The sequence below is a fragment of the Ceratosolen solmsi genome, unplaced genomic scaffold, assembly GCF_000503995.2.
Source record: "Ceratosolen solmsi marchali unplaced genomic scaffold, CerSol_1.0 scaffold45, whole genome shotgun sequence".
NCBI lineage: Eukaryota > Metazoa > Arthropoda > Insecta > Hymenoptera > Agaonidae > Ceratosolen > Ceratosolen solmsi.
In genome coordinates, this window is record NW_011948436.1 from 367,296 (window position 1) to 380,345 (window position 13,050).

Genomic DNA, 13,050 nt, shown 5'->3' on the forward strand with positions numbered 1-13,050 from the left:
GGCAGGCGCGGGCCGCGTGTACACGCACTCGAGGACTACGAGCTCTCCCTTTCGCTCCTCTCGGCGCGTAACTCGATGCAACTATCGTGGCACCCGGCGCGGAACTAAAACCCCACGAAAACACGGTACCGCGCCGCCAGAGCCCCCACTACTTCCCTGGCGGCCGCGGCGGTCGCAACACTCCCCACCAGGGACCAGCGCTCGGCGAAGCTCGGCCAGCCTCGGCCCTGAGAACGCCTACGCGCCCACGGTACAGGCCACAACCTCAAGGCGGGCGTTACTTGGTTGCGCATCCCTCCCCCCTTTACCGCCACTACTTGCCGCTCGGCGGCCAGTGGCAGCACTCCCCCTCCCCGCCGTGGCTATAGCCGGCGCCACCAACGCCACCGCCCCCACCATCTTCGGAGACTCGGGACGCGCCCCGGTCGCAGACTCGTGACTGTCTGGGGATATGTTTATCGGCCCCCTCTATGTTGACTGCTGATCATCCGTGCACCTCACTTTCGTTTCACTCGGCCAGCCGTATGTTAACCCTTATTAATACATCTTATTTGAATCCGATGCTCGACCAGCTTTATTCCTCGACACGGCCGATGTATTTGCAAGATAAGTGCACTCGCCCGAGCCAGAATACGACCCCGTTCAATCGTAGATCCACTTCCCCTCCCTAACACACTTTTTATTTATCCTACACATTGCTGAACGACTCTCGTAATAATCACTTTGTGGATCAAGAACTGCAAAAATCACGAGCTGCCTAAATTTCACTTCACTTTGGGCATTTTATATAACCGACAAGTAAGTCTATAGACTATTTTTATTTACGTAACGCACACCGCACAGCATTAAATGAAAACTATTTTTCAAGATTTATAGTTCTAGAACAAATATATTTCCTTAATTTGATGTTCAATATAGACGTATTGACGGCCCTATGCTGGTAAAAAATACATAATTTCAAATTATGTATTGATCTAAGGTATAAAACTAAAGGATTCTTTATAATAAATAAGAAAAAAAATTTTAACTAGTCTTTTAAGTATTTAAAATAAAAATATAGCTATATTTTATCTCTCAATCTTGAATTTTAGGTGAATATTAATTCAGTAATTGTAGATCTCTCATGAATTAATTAATTAATCTTAGGTACAACAAAATTTTAACATAATTTAAAAAAATAATAATAATTGTAAAAAATAATAATAATTGTAAAAAATAATAATAATTGTAAAAAATAATAATAATAATAGCTTTGATAAATGTTCATTATATCTCACAAAGTAACTGTAATACTCATATACAATACTTAGTGACAAATATAAATAAATGAAATGTAAATAAAGATTATCAATGTTATCTTATTCAAACGTTATTTAATCATTGTATTTAAATACTCAGGAATTGTGGATAAAACTATTGTAGAGTATTTATTTTAAATGAAGAATTTAATTTATATCTAATTGTGTTATGTTGTAATCTAAAATGAATAATTAATTGATTATATGCATATTTCATAATCCTTTACATTAAAAGTAGATAAACTATTCCACTGAAAAGAACATAAAAGAAAATTAACCTGTAATTATTATACAAACTATTGTCTTATACATTAATTTTTTGCTTATACTGATTTAAAAAGAACAGAAATTATTTTTGGATATTGTTGTTCTATAATTATTGCATTAATTTAATGTTAAATAATATTAGATAAATAATAGCAAGAAATCTAATACATATATAAAATTAAGAAAGAATTATATTACATTTATATTTTTCTAAATAAGATTCTTTCGATGTAATTAATAATAAAAAATTAAAAAATATATATATTGTGGTGTTACACAGATCAGATCAAAATTTAATCATTTAATATTATGAAGTTTCTAAAAATATTTTTTATGAAATTAATAACAAATGTGTCAATCATGGTAACAAATATATGAACAATTAAATGTTTCTAAATTAAATAAATTGAAAATTAAAGTAGGTAATTTTGAAATTATTATTTTCATACACATATTAATATAATTTATATCGATACAAATAATTCCTTTTTCTGATTTTACATGATATTTTTTTCTTACATATGAATAAAATTAAATAAATATTCTTCTATATGTATACTAATACTACCAAATTATAAAATAACTCTATATAGACAATAAGAACAAAAATTATTCATCACAAACACGTGCAATGTAAATAAAATACAGAGTTTTACATCTATCACAATTACGTTTATGTAGAATTACAAACTTAATAATAAAAATATATCACTTACAGTATATGTATACATTATTACCTATTTATTTGAAGATTCTAACTCATAAGTTCTAAATTGTTTGCAAAATATGGCCAATGTAGATATAATGTAACATTCGTTCGAGTTTTCGCAGCTTTCTCTCTCTCTCTCTCTCTCTCTCTCTCTCTCTCTCTCTCTCTCTATATATATATATATATATATATATATATATATATATATATTTGTGAATTTGTGTATATTTCAAAGTATCAAATTTAATATGACAGTGTACATTGTGTAATTCTATCACTCTCTCCCTCTCTTTATCCCACACTCTCTTTCTGTCTATCACCTAGTCCAATATTTTCTATTTTTCAGAATAAGCATGCAATATTTCACTTTATCACGAAACGTATCAATCATAATATAGACCTTCGTTGCAAACTAACAAATGTATATTTATATGATTATCCTAATAAATAATATATTAACATTGATACACTTTTCTGATAAATTTTTGGTAAACTTTTCGTTTTATAGCTGTATTAAATTTATATCTATTTACCCTAATAATTTTAAATGTTTATTTTGTTTTATATTTTCTTGTTAATAATTAACATGACAAGAGAAATTCGCTTATAAATATTATATTTTTCTATATGTTAAGAATTTAAATATAATTTTTATTTAAAGTAAAATTCGCATTCAATTAATTGATTTTCTATATCATTTGCATATTAATAAAAGATTAGAGAAGCAGGTATAAAAAATTTTATGTAAAATATTTGGCTACAATAGTTTCGTCGTAACGAAATATTGAAATTATAAGAAAATATTATACATTACAAATTTAAATATTTTACATTATATATCTGTGAGTATCAAGGGTATAATTAAAAATGCAATTTTATAATAAATATGTTATTTAAATAGTAATAATAATATAAGTTCTCAAAAGTTTTGTTTATCATTAATAGGTTACGAAACATTATTTTTAACGTAGACACACTGTTATCTAACATGCTGATGTAGAGAAAAAGCTCCTGTAACTTTTAGTTTTAGCAAAGAATTAAAAATTCCTAACTGTAAATTATCCTCTTATTAATTAAACATAGAAATCGATTACTTTGGTCAGAAGTGAGAAACATGGAGGCTAAAATGACTCTTCCCAACTGTTAATAAATGTGTAAAGAAATAAAAACGAAATGTAAACTACATCTTTTCCACAATGATCAGATCTGGAGGATTATTCGACCGTAATCGTACCCATGTTGATTGCCATCCACCAAAGAAGAAGCCATTGACAAAAAATAATTTCAAACAAGTAGGCGAGGCGCTAAAAAGGGATAAAGTCATCGGAGTCGCGGTCTCATTTTTCCGTACAACGCCCCTTCGCCTAGAAGCTGCACACACATAGATGAAACATCAGCGTATATATTTACATATACATATCCCTCTGCCTCACGCGTCCGAATTTAGATCGCATCGGGAGAAAATGGGAGCCACGTGCCTCCACCTCCTCCTCCACGTCGTGCGAAGATTATGCCCGAGATATATTCTTATTATGCTTGCGTGTGCGTGTATAGGTATTATAATACACAACGTAAGCGAGCGAAATCTTGATAGGATACGCAGTCTTATCTGGATGAGATACGTCGATTAAGATACGTTCCTATCTTTCTTTCCAAAGGCAGTCATCTGAAATGTGAGAGTTGAAGAGACATAGCGGCGGCAGCTACAATATCAAGTGAAAATTATTTTTGTTCTAGGTTGGGATTGTGTTAGCTTGTCTTTACAATACAATTTTCAGACTAAAATGAGAACTATCTTCTTAATCAGCTTCATTATATCTTCTCCCTATTACTACCCTCCTCTGTTTTCTCGGTCTACCTACCACCGACTCTTCAATTATCGTTTTATAAGTATGACGGAAGATTCAAGGAAGCGACAATTTTCGTAGTTTTGCCGATGCTAGTCAAAAACCTTTGTTTTGATTTGAGGCGACAGGCTACCTATGCGCGTGTGTGCTTGTGTACCCGTTTCGTTGCTTTACTCAATTATTTTGATTTACATTGCTTTATATACGATGAGTGCACTATGTTTATGAGCATCACTTTATAAAAGCAAGAAAAAATCTGTAATAAAGTTTGAATTACCGTACGTAAGGCAATAATATTGACTGAAACATTCAAAATCGATAGCGAATAATCAATTTCATAAGCGATTATATTGTTATTAAAGCATTGTTATTAGAAACGACAGTTTCAACGAAAAAAAACAGCAATGACTTTATAACAGAAGGAGATCCAACATTTTGTACAATTTTATTGAAAATCTTATTTTATTGAAAAAGCATTCTTTTATAATTAAATTTTTTTTTTTTGTATTTAATGTAAAAAAATTACATAAAATTAGCTAAAACTAAAATTTCAAGTGTAATATATTGAAAAAGTTAATTACGTCAATATGTAAAATCAATATTTATAAATAATTATTATTTAATTTCAGTCTAATATATTTTGATGTGCCTTTAAAATTCTGAAATTATTAATACAAACATAATATACAATTAAACAGGTTGGCTGATATAGAGCCTAGCTAAAGTAAATTTAATCCCTTCGTAAATACGTGTACAAGTTTTACGATTAACAGTGAAAATGTAGTAAAAACAGTAAGAAAAAGAAAAATATTTTCTGTAACGACAGATGAAGCTTTAAAATGTAATTCCATATATGCGATAAATACAAATAAAATTCATCGGCCCGTAGGATATTTACATATGCTGCGTAATAATAATTGTTACGACATTAATTATACACAGGTGCAACAAAATTGCACATAAAACTTCCATGAAAAATTAAGTACGTCCCATCAAACCAATCGTAAATAACTAGAGGGACATTAAGATTCAGACATCACCAAATATCTGAGGATAAAAGAGAAAGAGGTCAGCCATGAATCAGGCGGCAACAAAAAGTAACATGTAAATCTCATAACTCTCGTGCAAGTGCATTTCTGTACGTACATACCGAAATACGTAAACTTCGTTATAAAGAAGAGACCAATACAGACAAGTTGAGCACGCGAGTAGTGCGTCGGGTAGTGTAGGCTTTTACGGCATGTCGAATTCCTTAATCCCACGATCCCGTGAAATTTTTCGCGTCTTCCTTTAAGCTTAAGCAAAAAAGATAACAAAGAGTAACACGAGTGCATAAACGGACTAACGGCCAGGAAGAATGCGCACAGGGACTCTCGTGTACGTGAGTCAGCGACAGTCAGCGGGGGAAAGAACGACTGTCGAGAGGGCGCGGAAAGGAGAATGAGTTGGATACGCGGGGTGGGGTCAAAGAGGAGCAGGCGGCGGTGTTGAGTTGCGTCGGGAACTGCGCGGGTTGAGGGGAATAGGGAAGAGTAAAAGGCGGGGTAGGGGCGAAACGCGATGAGGAGGGGGCATGAGAGAAAAGGATGGAGGTAGGGAATGCGAGAACGTACAAGCGAACAATCTATAGAAGCTTGTTCAGAGAGAACGAGCGCGAGAGAAGTCAGTAGATCAGCCAATCAGATAGGCATAACCCCCTTCCCGCGGCGACGCTGAGTCGTACTATTGTCACAAAATGGCGGCTTTAAATCAGCCAGACTCCGCCTATCACCTCCTACCGTCTCACTCACTCTCGCTTGCACTCGCGATCCCCTCTCCGCCGAAGCACAACGTTACTTCTCGCCGCGAAAAACTCCGCCTATCGATTTATTTTTACAGCTCTTGTTTTCCTCCTCCCCTCATGGACACCGCAGCCGCTGCCTCTGCTGCCGCTGTTGCCGACGCCGCTACTACCGCCGCAGCCGCTGCCACCACCACCGACGCCGCCGCCGCCGCCGCCGCCGCCGCCACCGCCACCGCCGCCGCCGCTACTACAACCGCTTCCCTTACCCCGCTGTTCTGCACCGCCGATCCTTTCACCACGACTCAGGCTTTCTCTTCCTTTTCCCCTCCCCCCGCCCCCATACCGTCTACCCTCGCGCCAACCAGCCGTCCTCGTTGCTCACGCGGACCTTTTCGTCGCAAACTCGGCAATACTTCGCCGCTGAATTCATGCCGCCCTCGAGAGAGCATTCAATTATTGACTAACGCGCGCTTTTCATTATTCCTTTTACGATTGGCCATTTTTTTTTCTTTTTTTTTCGTATACGATTGTTGTCATCTGGCCCCGAATGTATTATTCTTGAATTTACCTGGTTAATTATTTAGTCATGCAGTTTTATGTACTCAACACATACACCTATCATTTCTCCCGCAATCTTTACTTTATTTATGTCTTAACGATAAAACCGAGAATCAATCTGCTTTTCAAGTAAATTCATCAAGTAGAATATGAACATTGATTTATTATTTTTATGAATTTTAGAGCTATTGATTTAACTAAAATTACAACTAAGTGATTTCATATACCATTTTATTACGTTTTAAAAATACACTGTTTTATATCTCAAAACATAATGATGAAAAATGATAAATTTATTATAAAGTATATTTATTCGAAGGAGTTTTTACCTTTTTATAACATAGTAGATAAAATTAATTATATACATCCAATAGATATATATAGTGGTCGATGTAATGTCATCATTCCTCGATATCATTCGCTTGCTCATAATTAATTTAACCAACCACCATTAATAGTTTAAATAAATAATTTAAATAAATAGTTTAAATTGCTGTATAATAAAAAATTCTTATTTTTTTCTCTGTCTTGGCTATATTTTACGAAGAATCAAATTAAAAATAATTATTTGTATAATACAAAAAAGTACATGAACGTTGTCTTATAATTTCTTCAGCTCATAATTCAATAAAGCTAAACTTTCTACTTATATTTACTTCCTATTTTTTTGTAAAAATCAAACTGTCATAATAATCATAATTATTAAACAATGTCAATTATGTATTATTCTATAAAAAAAAAGTTTCTCTCTCTCTCTCTCTCTCTCTCTCTCTCTCTCTATCTATCTATATATCTATCTGTCTATCTATCTATCTTTCTTTCTTTCTAATTCTCTTTTTTTAATTCCTTTGTCCATTCCGACTGATTTTTTTGTTCTGTAAACTCGCGGTCGCGCGTGCGCGACTTTCTATATCACCATGCTATTCGTCAATTACATTTTCCTTCACCAATATAGTGTATCGGTACCGAAAAATCGAAAGTCAGAGGGATTGCATGAGACAGAATACAAAAAAAACATTAAATAAAGAAAACTATCTTTTCAAGAGTAAATTTTTATTCTTGGCGCTTAACGTATTGAATTAAAAATAAACAAGGCATCCAGTTTTCGTGTCTGTGTGTGTGCGCGCGCGCACGGGAGAAGGTATATATTTATGTGTATTAAAAAAAAAATGAAGGACAAAACAAAGTAAATAATTAGAGATTGTTCGCTAAAAAATTACGTGAATTTCAACCAAAAAATTGAAGTTCCCGTGAGCATTCTTACTTAGATAACGCGTTGTTACTTTCATTACCAACAAACTGCAAAAATAGATATAACTCAAAATACCATTTGACCCCAACAATAGTCAAATAATAACTTCCACATTATTTTGATTCACTACTTGTGCGTCATCTCTCCTTTTCACTTTAACCCTTTATCTATCTCTATCTCTTCCACTATATGATATTTTCCTTCCGTATTTTGTAAAAATTATTCTTTGGAGTACAATATTTTATGAAGAGTCATAATTAAGTTTTATAATAAAATGATAATTATTTCTTATATAAATTATATAATAATAACAAGGCAATGTAAAATTCTAGTAGAATTTCTAATTTAAACTGAACGAATTATTTTCTAATTTAATAACGTAGACTTATTGCAAAAACATTTTTTGCATACCAATTTTTTATTAAATATAAAAATGCGTAATATTTTTTTTAGTAATAAATAAAGGTAAATTATGATTGATTTTCATAAAGGGATTTTAAAATTCGTTTTTACGTAATGTAATATAAATTTTTTGTTATTATGAGTACATTTATCCGATCGATCAAAATATTATTAGATAATATAATGTTAGCTTATTAAAAAATACAGCGTAATATATTTTTTTCTTTTTAACAAAAAGAAATAGCAGAGATTTTTGACAATATTGAGAATACGGTACTTTAAAATATACATATGTGCATGAAAAACTTGATCATAAACCATCATAAAGTATTAATTAAGCCTGAAAATACGTATAAAAAATAATTTTTTATCATTTGACATTTTAAGATAGAATGAGAAGGAAATGATAGGTTATAAATGCCGAAGAAAATGACGAATACGTTGGGAAAAACGTTAAAGTAATCGCACGTTTAATAACTCGAGAATGCATACGAATTCCCGAGCCATAAATGATTTATGTTCGTCAAAATGTTGTGGGATTCTCGAGAATGAGCGATGACGCTAGATCTGACGCGAGCATCATAAACGGACAGCCCTCAAATATCCTAGAGTATAGCCTCTTTAAGAAGACTCGGAACATATAAGTATCCACACTGCGACGAGCCTTGCAATAATTTTTTCTTTGGAGTTCAACAACGCATTTGACGAGCGTACCTTAGAGTTGTCTTTAACAGAGCAGATTATGCGATTATAAATTTTCGTCCGTCCGTCCGTCTCATTTGCTTGCATTTTGTCTTTGCAGCTCCGAGTTAATGATCACGGTCTAGCCAATTTTCACCATCTTTTTCCCAATCTTTCCATCATCCATAATAACTAATAACACTTAGCAGGATTTATACTGCTAATAACACTTAGTGGAATTACATATTTAGTTCATATATTTAAAAAATATAACCAACGTATAATAAATACCTTTTTAATTTTCATTTGTCATTTCAGACATTTCAGGCATTTCAGAGAAAGTTTCTCGATTTAGAACGAAATAATACAATTTTATTCGCTCTATATGTTCATTGAAAAGACTAAAGAATATGAATTTAATCCTCGGGATAGAAACTAAGATCTCATACTATTATGATTAAAGTACTAAATATAAAGCTGGTAAGAATGGAGTTCAGAGGTCAATTATTATTACGGCTTTCTAAAGCCCGTATTCACTGTCTAGTTTCAGAGTATTAATTTAAAAAATTAAATGAAAGATAAAAGGCAGTGAATTAAAATAAATAAAAATAAATAAAACTGTTTACAGAGAAGAGTGAGAAGTTTGACGAACGGGAGCATTTGGAAAATATATGAAAGTAAATGAAGGATATTTAAATGAAAGCACGTTGGTAGCTTGCTTGCAGGATATTGTATTGAGCAGAGAAAATAATAAATATTAAGGACGATAGGTCTTTGTTTGCGATTTGCGTAAGAAGAAACGGTAAGATTTTTTTTTTTTTTTTTTTTTTTTTTTTTTTTAAAGGAACCTCCAGCCGAGGCGAAGAGTGAGCTGTAATGAAGGAGCAGCGTCTTACGTGTGCAGAGCCTAAGTGCGGCTAATTCTAGCAAATAAGCCGGCGTTCGGTCTAAGGCGGCCAATGACAGATTGCTCTAATGTCCAGAAAAACGAGGTTCTTAATGTGCACATTAGTCGGCAGTGGGCCCCGTCGGCGACTGTATTTTGTTCGTTTGTCCGGGGTACCTGAGGCTGCTGCAGCCTAGTAAGCAACTAAACGAAGAATGGAGGGACGGCTAAGTAAGTAGCCGTAATGAGTTGTCGCCGTCATCCTCGTCGTCAGTCGAGGCGCCGCGCGCTAACTCGACGTGGTCATGGCCGACTTTACCGCGAAGAGCTTTAAAGAACGATAATCTTCGGCGAGACACGAATTTATGTGCGGAGAACATTTTGCGCCCACGGCTTGTGCCACGAAAGCCGAGTCATTTACGCTCGCGTCTCGCACACCACCGATCAGTCCACAATTACCTTACATCTAGCCAACACCATTTAATTTATTTAGCGTTATTTATAGCTTATGCTGAATACCTAACGGGCTCCTCGTACTGATTAGAAAAACGTATGCGAAGGCTCGCAACAATAGTATGCCATTTTACAAACTGCGCTGTTACACGTATTTTTATAAATACATTTAAATTAATACATTTAAATACATTAAAATTCTAATTATTTTTAATTCTTTAATGGATGTGTAAAGCATTACGTGTGATGGAATATTTAATTATATGGGTGTATTAAATTTAAGAAATTTAAGAATAAAATTGTGACTATTTAAATGTGGAATGTATTGTAGTGAAATTCATTGATTAGATATTAATATTAATAGTACTGAAGCTATTGTAGCTAAGTAGCATTAAGTTATTCCTATATAAAAAATATTAGAAATTTGAATGGCTAAGATGATAGAATTGTATGAAGTGTCTAAATATTGGATTGATGTAAGAAAGAAGTTGTGAAAAAGAATCTGTAGAGGAAGCCCTTGAGCGGAGAAAATAAGTCAAGCATAACGAGAAAACTTTTTCTGCTCCTTGCGAGTTTCTTACACGTCGCAGATCTACCACGAGCTAATAAATCCTCGAAAGCGATTAGAATTAATGCGAGATTAATTCCAATGGCCCCGATAAAATTCTTATCTTCTTGTAAGCGTATTTCTTGAAAGCCAAGATTCCCTATAAAATCTACTTTTTGTTTAAAAGCAATGAAAATTGCAAGTAGATATTTTTTCAAGTCAAGGAACATAAAAATTTTTCTCAATATAAAATAATTTTCGTTGATATAATAAATTAATATAAATAAATATATATATATATCTATATATATATATATAACATCGTTTAATATGCACACCATGGAGAAATCCATGCAGCGAATCGATTTTAATTATAAGGGAGGAAATACCACTATTTTGCAATGGATCGTAGTAATAATACACGAATATACACGATATAATATACATGAATCACGTGCGCATTAGTTTTTATAAATAAATTTGGTAATTTTGGAATATTAACAACTATCTACGCGATAATGGCAAAAATAATTATTAAAAAATTTCAGTAAACATAGCGTTCCGAGAATTAGAAAATTTTTAAAGACAAATCCAATAAGAAACATAAAGCGCTAGACGTTGATTAATAGGGACTTTAACGAGGAATCATTTATTGGCTCGCGATGCTAGCTAAAATCCTTAATTATTAAAAACTCGACGATAAAAAGTCATCGCATTCTCGATATACGGTGTATTATCGTTATCAAATTAGGTGAGATAAACGAATCGTGCCGAGCCGCTTATCAGTAGAGAGCAACACGTGGTTATAAGCTTGCGCAGTTTTAGAGCGACGTATATGTGTATATACAATCTCGCGTCGATAATCGCCTAGATAATCGGGTGCGATGGAAGGGTAGCTTTTGAATAGACAGACGCGCGCCCGTCAAAAAGAGGCAACGAGAAGCCAGAGCAAAGGAAGCCAAGCGATATGTATACGGAAAAAACTGACAGAGCTTAGGTCGCGGAGACGTTTATTACACAGTGGATGCGTAAAAATGAAATTCTTGCAGAGTCAGGGGGCCACTTAAGGATGATTTTTGTTCGAAGATATAGGAGCGGTCTACTCTCTTTTTTACCTGTTCGCTTTTTAGCCGGATATATTAGACGGCTTTTATCAATCCTGCGTTTTACGAGTGTCAAAAATGATCTTAGCTCTTCTGGTATGCATATATTATAATGTTAACATTTCCATGGATCAATTTCTAAGGCTGCTATTACATTCGTATTTTACTACGTGACCGTTAATGTTTAAAAGCTTATTTGTATATCAAGATTAATCATTAAGGCTTAATATACTGAATGTGCAAATTTTCGACTTTTCTTTATAATTATAATAGCTGAAAAATAAATTATTACTCTAATATGCTAGTGAATCGCATCATCTGTCAGACATAGAAGATTTAAAAAGGAAAGACCGTACCTTTTCAAGTTACTCTCTAATTAAGTAAATGTACCGCCTTGTCGCTATTATCTCATCTCTTAATTACACTTTTATCACTTCAAACTCTCACTTTCTATTTAAATACATAATTAGAAGCGCTATATGCTTCGTAAATAAGCCATAAGTATCTCTTGAAAGCTGTTTTGCGTTAATATTTTTTAAGATACTGTAATATTTTTTATGACTTTTCTTTGTTTTACCTATAGTATCTCGTACGATGATATATTATTTTTAATATTTCATTTGTTATATTAAATGATTGACATTATTCATATTATTATTTTTTAATTTTTTTAAATTAATACGTAAATTTATATTAATAATTAATGAATCTATGCCATGTGAAAAAATTTTGATAATGTAAATAACATTTTTTTAAAGTTTTCACGTTTGGGCACATAAAAACAAAAATTAAGTCTTGAATTTAGAAAAGCACTTTATATTGAAATACATTTACCATAATTATACATTTGTTTTTAAAATGCATGAATCGTAGTGTAAATCTTGTATACTGAATTAGTAAAATGCTAATACTTATGCAAGACTGCTAGAGTATAAAATATAAGAACATTTTCTTGCTCGTATAGTTAAATGGATTTCATACTTTTATGCTTACAATAAGCATAAAAGGACACAGTATTCTTTTGAAATAACATATATTATAAAGTTTTTCACGTATCATATCTCTTGCTAGCTTATGCTATTAAACTCAAACAAGCAATCGGAACATCTTGTGATGAAAAATGCTAAAAAAACGAAGGAAAGGAGAAGAAAGATAAACGGACGCATATACTCAATGCAATAATTCCTATTGCAGAAAATCAGAAAATTTACATTATATCCCGTGAGATTCAAAGAGAACACTCATTGAATGCTTTTCTGTATCA

At 33.0% G+C, this 13,050-nt stretch overlaps 1 protein-coding gene across 1 annotated transcript in view; it reads right to left on the bottom strand.

Annotated features, from left to right (window-relative positions):
- Window positions 1–13,050, bottom strand: part of LOC105365009 (trans-acting T-cell-specific transcription factor GATA-3) — a 154,784-nt gene that overhangs the window by 68,880 nt on the left and 72,854 nt on the right. The gene's annotated exons all lie outside the window — the stretch shown is intronic.